The 18,117-nt window shown below is 45.3% G+C and overlaps 1 long non-coding RNA gene across 4 annotated transcripts; it reads left to right on the top strand.

Moving 5' to 3' along the window:
* Positions 1–651: 651 nt before the first annotated feature.
* On the top strand, positions 652–5,276 carry LOC123071722 (uncharacterized). 4 transcript variants are annotated; one of them, XR_006434515.1, is made up of 7 exons: positions 652–885; positions 964–1,220; positions 2,765–3,091; positions 3,492–3,685; positions 3,797–4,110; positions 4,305–4,391; positions 4,471–5,276. It is a non-coding gene; the product is annotated as an uncharacterized lncRNA (long non-coding RNA). The 4 variants fall into 4 exon arrangements; XR_006434514.1 differs by lacking the exon at positions 2,765–3,091 and having other exon boundaries at positions 663–885; positions 3,800–4,110; XR_006434516.1 differs by lacking the exon at positions 2,765–3,091 and having other exon boundaries at positions 664–885; positions 988–1,220.
* The last annotated feature ends 12,841 nt before the right edge of the window (positions 5,277–18,117 follow it).

The following is an 18,117-nucleotide window of genomic DNA, read 5'->3' as shown; positions in this document are numbered from 1 at the left end:
TCATGTCTTCAATAGTTGTTCACATAGTCCAAACATCGTTCAGGTTTTAAAACTTACTAGGAAAAGGGCCCGTGCGTTGCAACGGGTTAGCAAAACTACGACGCTCAAATCAAGCTATTCAGAACATATATATAGCCCACCTTGTTAAATTCAAAATCAAATAAGATTATCTCAAAAACAGTTCAAATAAAATTGAGCGTTGGTTGCCCTTATAAGAATATGATACATTTAGTTGATGGATTACATGCAACAAGCTTAGAGACCACAATTTATTTTAAAAACCTTAGCTTAAATTTAGAAATTGAAACTTCCGTTATTCATTGTACAAAACTCTGACACGGTTTTTTTGGAAGCTTCATTATAGCCACAACAATATATTAACCATTAAATTATTTTTTTTTTCTGAAACTAAAATACTACTTATATTATATATAGCATCTCTGAAATTTTCCAAGATATTTTGTAGACTTTTGAGCACCGAAACATTTTGATTATGCTAAGATGAGAAACTTAGGAAGCAGTAGAGGAGGAAGAGATATTCCAGGCAATTTCATTTATTTCTATTTTCTTTCAACCCCTTCTTTTGCCACTGACCAGTGGGTCTCCTGGGTCAGTCTAGCGGCGTCAGCTCGCAAGGGACACGCGCCCGCAAACCCCCTGCTTTTCTCCTCCTCCACTCCACTACCTCACTCCTCCATCTTTTCCTCCCTCCCTGGATCCCCTTTCTCGTCAAGCTCACTTGGGACGCCGCCGCTCGCCGTTGCAACGCCAGCCGCAGGGACTGGCGGGATCCGCCAGGCTTCGGTCCGGATAAACGTCCATGCCTCTGGCTCCGACATGCACGCCCGCCCACTGGACGCCGCCATGAACCAGCTCGTTTCTCCGGTGCGTTCTTACTCCTAGGTAGTTCCCTTGCTCCATTGTTTCTCCTGCCGTCTCTTTAATGGTGATTCCGGGCACCAGCGTGCCGGAACCTCTTGAACCCAGGTCGCGTTTCTCGGTTCCGTCGGCCGCCGTTGCGACATCGTCGTGGTCATCCTCCTGCACGAGCAGCTCCAGGGATGGGCTCCGCGTCGTCCGAGTCTCCTCTAACCACAAACTCGAAGCCGTGGGTCCCTCTACTTCTTCCTCGACAGCTGACCGCAATTGACACCGTCCGGAACTCGCAGTCGTCCGTCCTCTCGCCTCCCTGCTCCGTCCGACTCCGTTACGACAACAAGGTGAGGAGTCACCTCTGCCTGCTGCTGCTGCTGCTCGGTGCTAGCTTGCTTTGCTGCTGCTGGTAGTTTTGCTTGCCATTGCTGCTTGCTTTTCTTGCTTGTCGCTGCTGGCTTTGAGCTGCGGGTAAATGAGAGAAAGAAAGGAAGTTTGACATTTGTACAGGGGAGATGGACATATTTAGATTCACCTCTGTACAGGGAGATGGCCATGTTTACTTGCTCGTCACACTGTCAGACTAAGGCTAGTCTCCCCTGTGCATAAAAATTTCAGAAAAATGCTCAACCTGCTGAACTTGTAAAATCCATAACAAAATCATTCCAGTTTCTGTTTGGAGTAGTACTGATATGGAGTTGGATGATTTAAATTGTATTGTAGCAACAGAAAACATGAACATACTCAATATTATTGCTTGGAAGTAAAAGATCTTGTACTTTAACAACGCGTCTTCAGATATTGTAAAAATTCTCAAGTTGCATTCTAGGACTCCAAGAAAATGTTGTTGCCAATTTCAGTAGCTTCATTTTCATCTTACTGTACGACATCACATCCATTTCATGCTTTGTAACCAACATGTACTTCCTGAATATTCTTAGCTTTGTTTGACATGGTTAGGAGTTACTTGTTGTTCATGATCATCAGGTAATGACATTAACTTGGATTAATTAATATGGAGACAAATAAGTGAGTTGTGAGGGCCGTGGTTTGATGCTATGGTCGGGTTGGGGTTACCACCAGTCGCATCTCTTATAATAGTCAATACTGGCTCACTTTTTCACCTGTATTCAGCTTCGTCCCTACTTATGTTTGCGGACATCGTCGATGTCGGTGGCCGCGGCAATGGACTATGGCAAGTGTCCTCTGCCACATCCCTGTCCACCCGCATCACTACGACGCTAGGCCATGCCTCACTATTTATATTCTTTTTGCCCTTTTATTGTGCCTCTGCTTCTGCTATTTATATTTTGTTCATTATTGATCATGAAACATGATTCAACGTGCTCCCTCCTTATAAATTATACATGCAACATGCATATTAGCCTCTATTTCTTTCCTTATATTTCCCCGCTCCCTTATTTCGTTTCAAAATCCTCTTAATTGGCCATTAGCCCACTCTTTCATTCTTTAGCCTCTCTTCCCTTCCATATTTCTCTATCATGATCCCCGAGATTGCTTCGTGATACCCAGAAAATTTAAAGACCTATATAAATTGGGTAGATTGTATTTAGCGGAGCGAGGTGGGACCATTTATCATATGAATCAATCTTGTTTTCTACACACAACATTAGCTAGCCCAGTTGGCTACGACATTGTTTATTGGCCTGGAGGTTGAGTTCAATTCTGCTCATCGTGAACTATTTTTGAGACGATTTGTTCGGGCCACCTGGATAGTTGGCCCTGATTTGTTCTTTTTTTCGTCTTGACTGCGGCTATTTCTTTTATTGTTGGAGATGAGTGTACCTGATCTATCAACATGGCGATGTGATTACTGTTACATGGATACTGAAAGTTCCACCATATTCATTATATACCTGCAAAGTTACAGGAAGGAACAAGAATAATAAGCCATATCCATCCAAGACTCAGGGCCTTCGTGGACCGGTGAGGAGATGATCTGCAACTATACTACTGCGAACAACAAAATGCTTGATTATCTCAGATATGGGAGAGTGGATTGAAACAGGTTGCGGGCGATGGTTAAGACGTGTCCTGGCCAGCCTTCCACGTAGCACCATGGCATGGGGGCAGCTGAGGAGACAACGGGAACAGGCTGCTTAAATGGAAAACCAACAAAATCATTTACTTCTGCGCGTAGGTAGAGGAAAGGTATTTGGTGGAGAAGATGAAGAGAGAGACCGTCCTTCGGCTGGTGGTGATTCTCTGCTCCTCCTCCTTCCACCCTCCCCGGCCCTCTACTTTTAGCATCGCAGGGGTCTTCAGGCTACTCCGCTGCTGCACAAGCCGGCATCCTATTTCTATTCTTTGGTTCCTTCCTCCTCGCTCGCTGGTAGCTAGGATGATTAGCTGGAGCACTGTGATATATATTGAGAAAAGCATTTGGCAGTATTATCATTGTCTTCTCATTTAATTCCCCAGCTACCGGCCTAACACTGAAGGTCGCACTGCAACTACTTGGCTCCAAGTTCAATATGGAAATTGGAAGAAAATTTAGGCTGAACAATTTTTATCAAAAATAAAACCTAGTACAACATAGGATAAGAAATGCCTAGTGCAATCTTAATCATGTGGTTACCATTGTTGATTGTTTGTAGGAAGCTCAAAGGAAGCAATACTGCAACAAAAATCTCTGAATGCATTCCAAGCTTCTGTACGGCATATGCCGTTTCAAAGGGCAAACTGTCATTTGTGCACTCGGCTACATCTGATGCCTGCGGAATACCCAAGACCATATCTTCTTCAACCATTTCTTCTCCTAGCTCCAGAAGCCTTTCCAATGCGCCCTCAGGTAATACTCAAGTCTGCATTTGATTTTGGTTTCTGAAAATTGTTGGTTACACCTATCAACTGAATACAAACAAAAAAATGTATTAGAGTGTTCTAACTATTTTGTCTACAGCAGAGTGGGCTCATAGAAATGGAACAACGACTGTACTATTGTGCCAGTCATCTCTGTCATCGCAGCCTGATCACGCACTCGCAAATATAAACAGGTCGGCCAACAGGGGAGCTAGCCCTTCAGGTAGTGCTGGCAGCGAGATCTCTTAGCATGCTGATACAACCCTGAAGACAAATTCACACCCAATCACACCAGTAGCGCAGCTCAGCAGCAGCAACAGTGGGGATTCAATTTACAAGAGCTTCCGAGATATCTCTAATCTGCAGGCAGCAGTTTCAGAAACTGCAATAGACCTGAGGCATTCTCATGACCAGGTACCTGTTTCACCCTAGGATAAAATATTTCATTCTATTGGGTACAAACTTTTTTTCTTCTAAGATAATGGAATAGTTCATCTCTAGGCCTCAGCATCATACGTTGCACACTGCCAAAGCAAAATATCACTACCTGAAAGCTAACATGTTTACCCAAATGAATGTGCAATTTATGATCTTTTTTGGCTCAACAGGATGATCTGAAGCTTCAAATTGAGTGAAGGTCAAACTGCGACATCTTCAGAAGCTTCATCCTGTTGTCTGTTGACTCCACCCATAAAGTAAGATATTTATTAACTATCTGAAGTGTTCAGTAACCTACAAGATCTTAACTATTTCTTCTTGAAATCTTGTTGTCAGTTACCCAACAACTTGGGTATCCGGCGTGTCGAGGATGGAATTAAGCTTAGAGAGATTAACCTGACAGAAGAAATAGTGAAGAGATTGGTAAGACAAATGGAAAGAGAAGAAGAGCATGCAGCCGAAAGAGAAGCTCAACCTAAACAAAGCTCTTCTGAAGAGGACAGTAATGATGAGGGGCCATTGTGAGGGTCGAGGCTGTAGGAGAATGACGCCAAGGAAGATGAGCAGGAGCGGAGGTGTGGAGGAAAACGAGAAGGAGTGTCTGCTAGATTTCGAAGCCGCCATCGTCACTGGCAACTGCGAGTAGCTCGTGGTGGAGTCAGTGATCCGGCTGCGGTGGGAACGCCATGGCCGTTGTGGCTACGAGGAGGTCGAGCTGGAACCCCACGGGCTTGGTCTGGATCCAGCCACGGCGGGAATGCAATGGCCTCCCTTGTCGATCTGGGGGAAGAGAAGGGAAGGGAGAGGAGGGGAGGGGAGATCACCGGTACGGAGAGGGCAGAGTCCGGCGGCGGTAGGGGAGAGATGTTGCCGGCGCGGGGAGAGCGCAGGCCAACGGGGGACGGTGTCGCCAGATGCAGCCGGGGTCGAGGGGTAGACAGAAAGGATCGCGGATTGAGTTCTTATAAATGTAGGGGTTAATTTGTAAACAACAGAACGTTTTCTCAGATCCACTAAAATAGGGATTGCGGGTCCAATTACCAAAAGTACAAGGACATTTTTGTAAAAAATCCGTGACGGACGACCAGAAACCATCGGTGCTTTATTATTATTATTATTATATTATATTATTATTATTATTATTATTATTATTATATTATATATATTATATTATTATTATTATTATTATTATTATATTATTATTATTATTATTATATATATATATATATCAGGGATTAGGGATAAGGATAGGATTAGGGATAGGGATAGGGATAGGGATAGGGATAGGGATTAGGGATTAGGGATTAGGGATAGGGATAGGGATAGGGATAGGGATAGGGATAGGGATTAGGGATTAGGGATTAGGGATAGGGATTAGGGATAGGGATAGGGATTAGGGATTAGGGATTAGGGATAGGGATTAGGGATAAGGAAGATAGGGATAGGGATTAGGGATTAGGGATTAGGGATAGGGATTAGGGATAGGGAAGATTTTAATTTCAAAATTTATTCATGATTTTCAAACATTATGCAAATATTTAAGGAAAAGCTGTACATACTATTTTAATTTTAACGCTGCTAAGTAGTCTCTACTCCTAATGGAGCAGTTGATGAATAGTCTCCACGGTTTATTTCCGCTGGTTTTTTCGTCTCTCCTCCCACCACCCCCTCCCATCCTGGTCCATTGGTTTATTTTTCTCTCCACTCTTTATTACAACCAGGACTTTCCTAACGTATAACAAATCACGGATCTAACTTCCTTAAATTATTCATATCAATCGATTTCTTTTATTGGTTCAATTTGTCTTAGAAAACAAATAACAAATTTTTAAGAAACAAATAATAGATTTGAATCTAACTTTCCTAACTTATCTAAATCAATCGATTTGTCTCATTAGTGAAATTTGTTTTAGGAAACAAATAACAGACATGTCACAAACTTTCCTTCCAATAAATAGTTTCTTAACATTTGCAAACTTTTCTAATCAGACACGTCACAAACGGGCAGGTACTGATATCATGTTACCAAACAATAAAACCCAATTTGCATAAAAATCAGTTCAAAATCCTAACTTTCCTAAATTTTTACCTTTCTTTGATAACATCCAATATTTCCTATGTTTTCCACCTATTGAAGGAAATCACCCTTCCATCGATATTAGCATTTTTTTGGAATGAGATCTCCGGGTTATGACTTTTTTGCGATTCTTTTCAATTGTGACCTCTCCTTCCGCTCCGATTCCTTCTCGCATAATCACCTCCATCACATCCAGCTGACGCCACCCTAGACCTCTTGCCTCTCCACACCTTCTCCGCCACCTCCTCCTCGTACTCCATTGACAATCCCTCCGCCACGTTTGTCCATGGCGGTGTCGAGGGCATGGCGCAACAGCGTACCAGTGGTAGAGCAACGCATAGCAGCAGGAAGAAGCACGCAGCAGGCGAGGCGAGCGGCCGACGGTGAAGGGCAGAGATGCGGCCAGTGTGGCTGAGGGGTGGCCGGCAGAAGATGGCCGCGACAGGAGGCGGCGCGAGGCAGGGGCGCGACAGCGGGGCGAGCGAAGGGATAGGCGGCAGGAGACGGGGCGAGCGCAGCCAGCGAGACTGTGACGCATGGCCAGGGTGTGCGTCATGCGGGGCACAGTGGTGCGGTGGCTGTGGCGAGCGTGATGGCAACGGCGGGCACGATAGACACGGTGTGGCATGTGCGTGGGCAGGGAGAGCCAGAGAGGGAGTGGCCCCGCGGGCGCGGAAGAAGAGCTGAAGGCTCGGGCATGGGCGCGCATAGGAGCGGGCATGTGCCACGGGGTCAATCCGAGGAGCTCAGTGGCTACCCCTGCAATGGCCATGGCGGACGGCGGTTCTCGGCCACGGCGAAATACCTAACGAGAGCAAACGAGAGGGGAAACTGGGGAAAGGCAAGAGGAGATCACGGCGGTGTCAATGGCACCCTAGGGGAAGACAGGGGAGCTCAGGGCGGCGCGGATCGAACGGCAATGTCGCGGTGGCCGAAGGTTGAGGAAGACGGCAACGACGTCGATCTAGGGGTGCTGGACTTGATCTCGTTGGCGCAGACGAAGTAGCAGAGGCATTCAGAGCTCCTCGACAAGCTCCTAGCCAGCAGGGAGGGCAGTGGCCGTGTGGACGGGATCGGTCATGGTGGCCGTGGCATCTGACTGTGGCACCCCGGCTCAGAGCGACCGGTTTACCTTGCATTGCCATCCCAGAGACCTTGTCTTCTGGCAACACACAACAACATGGTACAGAAAACAACCGTTTTATTCATGCTAGCGGAGCATAGTTTATATTACAATAGTTAGCGAGGACAAGCGGCACACACGGTGCGGCTGAACAATATGTACATTATTTAGTGAACATAAAGGGGCCTCAATCATGACAACTACGCGGCAGCGGAACAACGTCGTAGCGGACTCCATAGCACAAGGACACCGACGTGGACACGGTCTAGACTCGGTCAGCACTCCTTTCCAACGGCACTTTCCTAAAATCTGGCATGACACGCCAGGTTAGTACATTGAATGTACTTGCAAGCTCACAATAAACATAAACATAATGACAGACAATATCATGATATTTAACCAATTAAGCAACAATGCAACCATTTATCCAACATGTTGTGACTATGCTCAACTGGTACTCATTCTCCCGACTTGCTTACCAGAAGTGACCAATAAACATGATAATACCAAAAACACACTCGTGATCCTTACGGCGATCACAACCCGACCAACTCGTGGCCCGTGATCCTTACGGCGATCACAACCCGACCAACTCGTGGCCCGTGATCCTTACGGAGATCACAACCCGACCAACTCGTGGCCCGTGATCCTTAAGGCGATCACAACTCGACCAACTCATGGACAACTCAACACGATGGCCTCACTGCCATCCTTAGTGCAATTTAGTGTGCATATTTATTAAGTGTTGACCCATGGTGTACTCTACTTTCGAGCGTGTTTGTATCCATGGACTCGGCTATCGATAGATTAAAACACTCTGTAGAGGTTAGTACACTGTACCCACACTACGGAACCCATGGCCTCGCACTCCCATTTGGGTGGACCAACAACGTTCCGACGAAACCATTTCATTGTCATGACACTCTCCCGGCCCTTCCGACTCGGACCCCAATGGGCTAGTCCTGGGTGGCCCCGTGTCTACCTCCAGACACCTCGACCACCGTCGTGGCCATGATCCACTCTGGGACCCGATCCCAAAATTAACTTAACAACGGGCTCACAAGGTTATGCTTGCCTACCGGGCCAGGGTACAGCACGCCAATAACCTTCCCTAAATGGAGGCACCGACCAAAGGCACGACAATGAAACACATTAAGGCCGTCCCATACCGGCAAATGTGGTTGCACTAGGAAAGACTCGTTTCAGCGGCACCATGACCCGGTCAACAACATATTCAAGTTGAATTATTAATCAGGTTCAACTTAATGTGAAAATAACCGGTGTCACAATGCCATATTGTGCATCATTTAACATATGCATCACATAACCATGCAAATAACTGCATCAACCACGCTCCTACGGAGCCATCATCAACTCATGCTACCATTCTGGTTAAAATCACACTTCACTTATACCAGAACCATTTCTAGCATTCTCATTATTTTTCATCATGCAAAATAAATATTAAACTACTCATCAAACTATATGACCATATCATATATTCATTACTTGCAACTAAGTTCTCCTTATCTAGCCAACAAAATGTACTTCAAACATTCTGTAGTTCAAGTATTTTAACATAACAAGCATTTAACAGAATATATTCCTTATATAACTAATTTAAATGCATCAATATTCATAAGTTCAAGTATGAAAATCATAAATATTGAAGTGGCACCATGAAAATGTTACTGTGGCTTGCCTTAGTACTGATGAGGTTCACAAAGCTCCTGGTGATCCTCAAGACAAGCTGGCTCTGCTGAAAATATTCAAAACCACAAAAAGAAAATATCAAGAAACCTTCTGAAAATTGCCAGAAAATCTAGACAGCAAGGGAAAATCCCATCTTTTGGGTTCTGTTAGATTTTTGGACACAGAACACAATGCAAAAAGAATCACTGCATTTGGACTTGTAGATAAAAAGTTATGGCCATTTGAAGTCTCCTGGAATTTAAATGAATTTGAAATGAGTGTAAACTCCCGGGGCGCCACCACTCATACCGATTCGCGCGCGTAATGCGTGGCTGATTAGCGGGCCCCGCTAGTCAGGCCGGAGGGAGGGGACAGGGAAACAGAGGGGAACGGCGCTTCGCCGGAGCTCATGCCTGCGGTGAGACTTCTTGGAGGCGAACGAGAGGGAGGGATCGACGGAGAAGACGATTGCGCACCTGCCCGTACCCGTAGCGTAGCTAACGGTGGCCGGACGGCGTCGGATTTGACCTCTCCAGCGGCGACAGAGGGCGGAGGTTGCCGGAGTTGAAGACGGCGGCTTGGGCGGCTCCAGGGGCTCTAGCTAGGTGGGCTGGCTTCACGGAGGAGAGGCGGAGGCCCTGGCAGGGTCGCCTTGGCTTCGGAGGGGCCAGAGCTGCAGGAACGATCCAGAGGGGATCGCCGGCGAGCTGGGCTCTGGGACGGCAGCCCGCGGCCTGCCCGGCCGGGCTTCGGCTTCTACTAGTTCTAGGAGGGAGTGGGGGTGGTTTGAGATGCTCCAGGAGGCTGCGGAGGGCGGCTTTTATAGGCGGGGCGGCGAGGAGGGCTAGGGCTCCGCCGGAGGACACCTGTCCCCGGCGCCCGACGACGAACGGTGCCAGAGAGCGATGGAGAAGGCGACGGAGGTCACGCAGCCACTATACACGGGCGCGAACGAGCACAGGAGCGAGGGGGAAAGAGACGAACACAGTGCGCGCGCACTTTGCCGTTGGTCGGACCGTGCCCGTGCTCACTGCGGCGAGCTCCGGCGTCAGCTAGCGGCAGGGTGGAGTTATGGAGGTGGAGACAAGGATGGTGGCGAGGGGTGGCACGCTCTGGCCGGCCGAGCAGCGAGCACGCGCTCAACAGAGGCGCTGGCGACGCGCAGACGTGCGTTTGGCATGCCAGCACGCTCGGACGAACACGGTCACCGCGTGGACCGTGACATTAGGCCACCTACGCACTAACAAGGATGTCTGGCGTGTAGTCCTTAGTAAACTGAGATGTTACCATGGCTTGGTTTGGTTCCAGGTGCAGTAGAAGTAAAATGGTGCTGTTGTCAAGTTACTGGACAGAAACTTTGGGGAGTTACTGTGGTTAAACCAAAGGGATTCAAGGGCTGAGCTTTGGGGTTTTACTGTCTCTTACTAAGGTAAATAAGCTCACGAAAAACCAGCTACAATAGAGCTAGTAAAACGGTAGTTGCTGTAGAAACTACCATTTCAGCCCAGAAGTGATTTTATTTTCTGTAGCAAAAATATTCCAAAGAGTGGTGAAATATTTTTGCTCAGAAATGTGCCCTAGGGTCCAAAGAATAATTGGGATTTTTCTCAGGATTTTTGGGGCAAGAGAAATTAGGGTTGCTTTGGAGCTCAAAGGTTTAGCTAGGGTTTTGGATGCCCAAAATGAATATTTTTCATTTAAGAAAAATATTCCAAGCAATGTTGTTGGGTTGGCCAAGGGTGAAATGATGGTTGTGAGGAGGAGAGGGAACACTTGGGTGAAAATCAAGGGATGACCAAGTGGTTAAGTCCAAATGAAATGATTCAAAACTCCAAATTCAAAACCAACTCAACTGAAAATCAAGCAAAGAAAAGAGGGCAAAAACCAGGCTGTCACAAACCTCCCCCACTTAGAATGAATCTCGTCCTCGAGATTCGGTTGCTTGGGAAAATTATTCTGGATAACATGCCCTTAGAAATTCTTTTGATTCCCAGGTTGATTCTGACTCGGTATGATGCATCCATTGGACCTTGTAAAATTTTCGTGACTTACTGCGAGTGACCCTTTCCATCTGATCCAAAATTTTCACTGGCCTCTCTTCGTAGGTCAAGTCCTTTGCCAGCTCTATCTCTGCCAAATCGGTCTTTTTCTTGGGTGGTGAGATGCACCGTCGCAGCTGTGAAACGTGGAACACGTTGTGTACGTCTGACAGCTCAGGGGGCAATTGAAGGAAATATGCCCTAGAGGCAATAATAAAGTTATTATTTATTTCCTCATATCATGATAAATGTTTATTATTCATGCTAGAATTGTATTAACCGGAAACATGATACATGTGTGAATACATAGACAAACATATAGTCACTAGTATGCCTCTACTTGACTAGCTCATTAATCAAAGATGGTTATGTTTCCTAACCATGGACATGTGTTGTCATTTGATTAATGGGATCACATCATTAGGAGAATGATGTGATTGACATGACCCATTCCGTTAGCCTAGCACTTGATCGTTTAGTATATTGCTATTGCTTTCTTCATGACTTATACATGTTCCTGTAACTATGAGAATTATGCAACTCCCGTTTACCGGAGGAACACTTTGGGTACTACCAAACGTCACAACGTAACTGGGTGATTATAAAGGAGTACTACAGGTGTCTCCGAAGGTACATGTTGAGTTGGCGTATTTCGAGATTAGGTTTTGTCACTCCGATTGCGGAGAGGTATCTCTGGGCCCTCTCGGTAATGCACATCACTATAAGCCTTGCAAGCAATGTGACCAATGAGTTGGTTACGGGATGATGCATTACGTAACGAGTAAAGAGACTTGCCGGTAACGAGATTGAACTAGGTATTGGATACCGACGATCAAATCTCGGGCAAGTAACATACCGATGACAAAGGGAACAACGTATGTCGTTATGCGGTTTGACCGATAAAGATCTTCGTAGAATATGTAGGAACCAATATGGGCATCCAGGTTCCGCTATTGGTTATTGACCGAGAATAGTTCTAGGTCATGTCTACATAGTTCTCGAACCCGTAGGGTCCGCACGCTTAACGTTACGATGACAGTTTTATTATGAGTTTATAAGTTTTGATGTGCCGAAGTTTGTTCAGAGTCCCGGATGTGATCACGGACATGACGAGGAGTCTCGAAATGGTTGAGACATAAAGATTGATATATTGGACGACTATATTCGGACACCGAAAGTGTTCCGGGCGATTTCGGAGAAAACCGGAGTGCCGGAGGGGTTACCGGAACCCCCCGGGAGAGTAATGGGCCTTATGGGCCTTAGTGGGGAAAAGAGAGGGGCGGCCAGGGTGGGCAGCGCGCCCCCTCTCCCTCTGGTCCGAATTGGACTAGGAGGGGGGGCGGCGCCCCCCTCTTTCCTTCCCCCTCTCCCCCTTCCTTCTGAAGGAAATATGCCCTACAGGCAATAATAAAGTTATTATTTATTTCCTTATTTCATGATAAATGTTTATTATTCATGCTAGAATTATATTAACCGGAAACATGATACATGTGTGAATACATAGACAAACATATAGTCACTAGTATGCCTCTACTTGACTAGCTCATTAATCAAAGATGGTTATGTTTCCTAACCATAGACATGTGTTGTCATTTGATTAATGGGATCACATCATTAGAAGAATGATGTGATTGACATGACCCATTCCGTTAGCCTAGCACTTGATCGTTTAGTGTGTTGCTATTGCTTTCTTCATGACTTATACATGTTCCTATAACTATGAGATTATGCAACTCCCGTTTACCAGAGGAACACTTTGGGTGCTACCAAACGTCACAACGTAACTGGGTGATTATAAAGGAGTACTACAGGTGTCTCCAAAGGTACATGTTGGGTTGGCGTATTTCGAGATTAGGTTTTGTCACTCCGATTGTCGGAGAGGTATCTCTGGGCCCTCTCGGTAATGCACATCACTATAAGCCTTGCAAGCAATGTAGCTAATGAGTTAGTTACGGAATGATGCATTACGTAACGAGTAAAGAGACTTGCCGGTAACGAGATTGAACTAGGTATTGGATACCGACGATCGAATCTTGGGCAAGTAACATACCGATGACAAAGGGAACAACGTATGTTGTTATGCGGTTTGACCGATAAAGATCTTCGTAGAATCTGTAGGAGCCAATATGGGCATCCAGGTCCCGCTATTGGTTATTGACCGAGAATAGTTCTAGGTCATGTCTACATAGTTCTCGAACCCGTAGGGTCCGCACGCTTAAGGTTTCGATGACAGTTATATTATGAATTTATGAGTTTTGATGTACCGAAGGAGTTCGGAGTCCCGGATGAGATCGGGGACATGACGAGGAGTCTCGAAATGGTCGAGACGTAAAGATCGATATATTGGACGACTATATTCGGACTTCGGAAAGGTTCCGAGTGATTCGGGTATTTTCGGGGGTACCGGGGAGTTACGGGAATACGAGGAAGAAGCAATGGGCCTCATGGGCCAAGTGGTGGAAGAGAGGAGGTAGGGCGCGCGGCCCCCCTAGCCCAAACCGAATTGGACTAGGGGGCCGGCCCCCCTTTCCTTCTCCTTCTCCTCCCCTTCCTCCCCTTCTCCTAGTAGGACTTGGAAAGAGGGGGGAATCCTACTTGGAGTAGGATTGCCCCCCTTGGGCGCGCCTTCTCCTCCTTGGCCGGCCCTCCTCCCCTTGCTCCTTTATATACGGGGGCAGGGGGGCACCCCATGACACACAAGTTGATCTACGGATCGTTCCTTAGCCGTGTGCGGTGCCCCCCTCCAACATATTCCACTTCGGTCATATCATCGCGGAGTTTAGGCGAAGCCCTGCGCCGGTAGAGCATCATCATCGTCACCACGCCGTCGTGCTGACGGAACTCATCCCCGACACTTTGCTGGATCGGAGTCCGGGGATCGTCATCGAGCTGAATGTGTGCTGAACTCGGAGGTGCCGTATGTTCGGTACTTGGATCGGTCGGTTCGTGAAGACGTACGACTACATCAACCGCGTTGTCATAACGCTTCCGCTTACGGTCTACGAGGGTACGTGGACAAGACTCTCCCCTCTCGTTGCTATGCCATCACCATGATCTTGCGTGTGCGTAGGAATTTTTTTGAAATTACTACGTTCCCCAACAGTGGTATCAGAGCCTAAGTTTTATGCGTTGATGTTATATGCACGAGTAGAACACAAGTGAGTTGTGAGCGATACAAGTCATACTGCTTACCAGCATGTCATACTTTGGTTCGGCGGTATTGTGAGATGAAGCGGCCCGGACCGACATTACGCGTACGCTTACGCGAGACTGGTTTCACCGTTACGAGCACTCGTGCTTAAAGGTGACTAGCGGGTGTCAGTTTCTCCAACTTTAGTTGAACCGAGTGTGGCTACGCCCGGTCCTTGCGAAGGTTAAAACAGCACCAACTTGACGAACTATCGTTGTGGTTTTTGATGCGTAGGTAAGAACGATTCTTGCTAAAGCCCGTAGCAGCCACGTAAAATTTGCAACAACAAAGTAGAGGACGTCTAACTTGTTTTTGCAGGGCATGTTGTGATGTGATATGGTCAAGACGTGATTCTATATTTTATTGTATGAGATGATCATGTTTTGTAACCGAAGTTATCGGCAACTGGCAGGAGCCATATGGTTGTCGCTTTATTGTATGAAATGCAAACGCCCTGTAATTGCTTTACTTTATCACTAAGCGGTAGCGATAGTCGTAGAAGCAATAGATGGCGTAACGACAATGATGCTACGATGGAGATCAAAGTGTCGCGCCGGTGACGATGGTGATCACGACGGTGCTTCGGAGATGGAGATCACAAGCACAAGATGATGATGGCCATATCATATCACTTATATTGATTGCATGTGATGTTTATCTTTTATGCATCTTATCTTGCTTTGATTGACGGTAGCATTTTAAGATGATCTCTCACTTAATAATCAAGAAGTGTTCTCCCTGAGTATGCACCGTTGCGAAAGTTCTTCGTGCTGAGACACCACGTGATGATCGGGTGTGATAGGCTCTACGTTCAAATACAACGGGTGCAAAATAGTTGCACACGCGGAATACTCAGGTTAAACTTGACGAGCCTAGCATATACAGATATGGCCTCGGAACACGGAGACCGAAAGGTCGAACGTGAATCATATAGTAGATATGATCAACATAGTGATGTTCACCATTGAAACTACTCCATCTCACGTGATGATCGGACATGGTTTAGTTGATTTGGATCACGTGATCACTTAGATGACTAGAGAGATGTCTGTCTAAGTGGGAGTTCTTAAGTAATATGATTAATTGAACTTAAATTTATCATGAACTTAGTCCTGGTAGTATTTTGCAAATTATGTTGTAGATCAATAGCTTGCGTTGTTGCTTTCATATGTTTATTTTGATATGTTCCTAGAGAAAACTGTGTTGAAAAATGTTAGTAGCAATGATGCGGATTGGATCCGTGATCTGAGGTTTATCCTCATTGCTGCACAGAAGAATTATGTCCTTAATGCACCGCTAGGTGACAGACCTATTGCAGGAGCAGATGCAGACGTTATGAACGTCTGGCTAGCTCAATATGATGACTACTTGATAGTTTAGTGCACCATGCTTAACGGCTTAGAATCGGGACTTCAAAGACGTTTTGAACGTCATGGACCATATGAGATGTTCCAGGATTGAAGTTAATATTTCAAGCAAATACCCGAGTTGAGAGATATGAAGTCTCCAACAAGTTCTATAGCTAAAAGATGGAGGAGAATCGCTCAACTAGTGAGCATGTGCTCAGATTGTCTGGGTACTTCAATCGCTTGAATCAAGTGGGAGTTAATCTTCCAGATAAGATAGTGATTGACAGAATTCTCTAGTCACCATCACTAAGTTACTAGAACTTCATGATGAACTATAGTATGCAAGGGATCACAAAAACGATTCCCGAGCTCTTCGTGATGTTGAAATCGACGAAGGTAGAAATCAAAAAAGAGCATCAAGTGTTGATGATTGACAAGACCACTAGTTTCAAGAAAAGGGCAAAGGAAAGAAAGGGAAACTTCAAGTAGAATGGCAAACAAGTTGTCACTCCCATGAAGAAGACCAAAGCTGGACCAAAGCCTGAAACTAAGTGCTTACACTGCAAAGGAAATGGTCACTGGAAGCAGAAATGCCCTGAATATTTGGTGGATAAGAAGGATGGCAAAGTGAACAAGGGTATATTTGATATACAGGTTATTCATGTGTGCCTTACTAGTGTTTATAGTAGCCCCTGAGTATTTGATACTTGTTCAGTTGCTAAGATTAGTAACTCGAAACAGGAGTTACAGAATAAACAGAGACTAGTTGAAGGGGAAGTGACGATGGGTGTTGGAAGTAGTTCCAAGATTGATATGATCATCATTGCACACTCCCTATACTTTCGGGATTAGTGTTAAACCTAAATAAATGTTATTTGGCGTTTGCGTTGAGCATGAACATGATTTGATCGTGTTTATTGCGATACGGTTATTCATTTAAAGTTAGAGAATAATTGTTATTCTGTTTACATGAATAAGACCTTCGATGGTCATACACCCAATGAACATAGTTTGTTGGATCTCGATCGTAGTGATACACATATTCATAATATTGATGCCAAAAGATGCAAAGTTAATAATGATAGTGCAACTTATTTGTGGCACTACCGTTTGGGTCATATCGGTGTAAAGCGCATGAAGAAACTCCATAAAGATGGATTTTTGGAATCACTTGGTTATGAATCATTTGATGCTTGCGAACCGTACCTTTTTGGAAAGATGACTAAAACTCCGTTCTCCGGAATAATGAAACGAGCTACTAACTTGTTGGAAATAATACATACCGATGTATGCGATCCAATGAGTATTGATGCTCGTGGCAAGTATCGTTATTTTCTGACCTTCACAAGATGATTTGAGCAGATATGGGTATATCTACTTGATGAAACATAAGTCTGAAATAGTTGAAAGGTTCAAAGAATTTCAGAGTGAAGTGGAAAAATCATCGTAACAAGAAAATAAAGTTTCTGCGATCTGATCGCGGAGACGAATATTTGAGTTACGAGTTTGGTCTTCAATTAAAACAATGTGGAATAGTTTCACAGCTCACGCCACCTGGAACACCACAACATTATGGTGTGTCCGAACGTCGTAACCGCACTTTATTGGATATGGTGCGATCTATGATGTCTCTTACTGATTTACCACTATTGTTTTGGGGTTATGCATTAGAGACAACTGCATTCACATTAAAAGGGCAACATCTAAATCCGTTGAGACGACACCATATGAACTTTGGTTTAGCAAGAAACCCAAGTTGTTGTTTCTTAAAGTTTGGGGCTGCGATGCTTATATGAAAAAGTTTCATCCTGATAAGCTCAAACCCAAATCGGAGAAGTGCGTCGTCATAGAATACCCAAAGGAAACTGTTGGGTACACCTTCTATCACAGATCCGAAGGCAAGATATTCGTTGCTAAAATCGGATCCTTTCTAGAGAAAGAGTTTCTCTCGAAAGAAGTGAGTGGGAGGAAAGTAGAACTTGATGAGATAACTGTATCTACTCCCTTATTGAGGAAAGTAGTTCATCACAAGAACCGGTTCCTATGACAACTACACCAATTAGTGAGGAAGCTAATGATATTGATCATGAAACTTCAGATCAAGTTTCTACTGAACCTCGTAGGTGTACCATAGTAAGATCCGCACCAGAGTGGTACGGTAATCCTATTCTGGAAGTCATGTTACTTGACCATGATGAACCTATGAACTATGAGGAAGCGATGATGAGCCCAGATTCCGCAAAATGGCTAGAGGCCATGAAATCTGAGATGGGATCCATGTATGAAAACAAAGTATGGACTTTGGTTGACTTGCCCGATGATCGGCAAGCCATTGAGAATAAATGAATCTTTAAGAGGAAGACTGACGCTGATGGTAATGTAACTGTCTATAAAGCTCGACTTGTTGCGAAAGGTTTTCGACAAGTTCAAGGGGTTGACTACGATGAGACTTTCTCACCCGTAGCGATGCTTAAGTCTGTCCGAATCATGTTAGCTATTGATGCATTTCATGA

Source organism: Triticum aestivum, chromosome 3B (genome assembly GCF_018294505.1).
Source record: "Triticum aestivum cultivar Chinese Spring chromosome 3B, IWGSC CS RefSeq v2.1, whole genome shotgun sequence".
In the NCBI taxonomy this organism is placed as follows: Eukaryota; Viridiplantae; Streptophyta; class Magnoliopsida; order Poales; family Poaceae; genus Triticum; species Triticum aestivum.
The sequence above is the reverse complement of the archived record's forward strand: the minus strand, read 5'-3'. Positions and strand labels throughout refer to the sequence as shown.